We start from the raw sequence: 2592 nt of genomic DNA, 5'->3' as shown, positions 1-2592 counted from the left end.
TGTATACATATGAAAAATTATAAAGACTAATAAAAGTGGACTAAAGAGGGTTAAAAGTGTTATTTTTTTTTGAGAGGTATTGATAAGACTGAAAGCATACACTTGAATACAGTGGAACAGGTTTCTGTCAGCACAGAGAAGTAACTACATGTCCTAAAGCTGCCAGCATCAGTGGCAAATGAAGACAAAAATAACTTCAAACATTTTCAGATCAGCATTGATTATAAATTTATGCTGTTCTTCTGAATGACATAGTTTTTGAAGTTGACAGCTGGAATACAAATAAGCTAAATAACTATCTAGGTTAGACTACAGACATGGGTTGGGGGACTTTATCGCAATATATAATTTGCACAGTATTCAGTTTTAAACCTTCCTCCCTAACAAAGAAAAAAACAAACAAACAACACCTTGCGAAGAGTTTAGGGGTTTTGTTGCGAGCATTATTCACAGGTAACAGTGAATTCTCATTTACACACCACTGCTGACAACTTACTAACAGAAATCCAACACATTTTAACAAAATAGCTTGACAATACTTTAAAATCTTCTCCTGAGATTGTGTATTTTCAAATCCAAGAGAACATCTGAATAATTGCCAAGAGTCACAGAGTCACACATTAGTTTAAGCTCTGCTTGTACTCTTATGCAATTGTCCCACTCTGTAAATACCCTAACTTATTTCTAGAATACATTCAAAAGGTTAAGAACTATTCAGAAATAATTAAGTTTTTTTACTAAACCATGGGTTATGCTAAGTAAAATATGGTGGCTGATAAGGATGAGTAAAGAAAATATGAACATTATCTAGTATTTAATGGTCACTGATATCTTTGTAATTTATACTTATTAAAGGCTATGTATCATATTCACCAAAGTAGAAAATTAATGAAAACATGATGAGATACTTGATTAAACATACTGCAGTAAGGTCAGAACTAAAGAAAGGCTTCAGTATCTAAAATGGGATATGAATGAGCTGGGATATCCCAATTCTCAAGATTAAGAGCTCCTGCCATGACTACAGTTTTGCCCCTGCTAACAGCTATGCTTTTTTCAGTCCACATCAGGCTGCTCACACTCAGCCTAACCAGAATCCAGAACAGAGGCCTCATACCATTGAGGATTTCAATTAACTTCAAAGTTCTAAAACCTACCTCAGGCTTTCAGATCAAACTGGACCCATAAAGCCAACAAAGCCATTACTACCCTTTAAAATTATGTAATTCAAGCCTGGGATGTTTATGGAGCATCTCCTGTAGCACAGAATCAGGATCACTCTCCCAGATGTTCTGACAATACAATTTTCACTTCCTTACCATAGCTGTTCCTCTCAGATTTCTTCTTCAAAATACAAGTCAATCTGTCTTGAGAAAGGTTAGGAATTTGTAACTTGGGTGTATCTTGGTTGGGTGTATCTTCACTAACTTTAGCTACTGAAAAGGCAGTCCTCTCCTCCTAGTTCATCTCTGAACTGCTCATTATGTTCCACTGGAAGTGACTTCATCAAGCACAAGTGATTCCATCCTCAGAGAGTTCTGGACTGCACCATGGAAATACTGAAACAGAAAATTAGACTACAGAGGAATACCTAGAATTTAGATGGCCATTGTTAGATAAGACAATATTACTTAAAGCCATTAACAAACTTGTCCAGGAGTCTGGAGAATGAAGTCTTGGACTCTCCATGTCTTCCTCTGTAAACATTTCCAAATTTTAATGTAAGGAGTCATGTATTGTGCAGAAAGCTTGTGCACACTGAGAGAGAGATCCAGTTAACCATACTCACAACTAGATATCTAGAGTTTAGACATGCAACAATTTACTGTATGATCTAATGTCTGGCCCTTAAGGTATTCCCACAGTGGGTTCGCAAATGTCATTGTAGTTCTCTTGAGTACCATCAACATGGCATGCTCTTTAAGGGGTGACCCTCTAGAGACTGCAGCGTTGAGGCACAAGTAAATCTGCAGTCCAAGTTCTGCATGGGAAGTCCTCTGTTCTCCAGGCAGTTCTGTTTCTCTCATCACTGGACATATTCAGCTTCATGAGTGCTGAATGAGAACCAGGTGTAGCACACCAGACTGAATACTTGGCTAAGACAGTAGGCATTCCTATTTTTTCCATCCCATTGTTCCAGTAAACTTCATTTTGCCTCAGGCACCTACAGGATTTGGGGGTTTTTGTTGTTAGGAAGGGGTTGGTTGGTTGTTTTGGGTTTGAGATTTGGGTTTTTTTGCTTAGGTAAGTAGCTTTAAAATTAAAAAAAAAATAATAAAAAGATAAAATTAGAATGACGTCTGTTGGTTCACATGGAAAAGCTGCTGCCAGGTTTGGCTAGGATTTTTGCTACAATTATCAGCTGACATGAGCAAAGAAAACCTTACAATTTGGGCAAAATATCACCATACCAAATATTACCTGGTCATGTATCAGCCATGTTCCCTGTACATTTGAATACCTTTCATCTTGCATGATATTCTTAAGGATTCAGAGAAGCTTGCTTAATCAGGAATATCATCTTTAATCACATTTAAAATTTATTTAGTCATCGTGCTTATGAAGTTATTTTATCCAATAGGTTTCTTTCCC

This window comes from Chaetura pelagica, unplaced genomic scaffold (genome assembly GCF_000747805.2).
Source record: "Chaetura pelagica isolate M959 unplaced genomic scaffold, ChaPel_1.0 scaffold17, whole genome shotgun sequence".
NCBI lineage: Eukaryota > Metazoa > Chordata > Aves > Apodiformes > Apodidae > Chaetura > Chaetura pelagica.
This window is presented reverse-complemented; position numbering follows the sequence as displayed.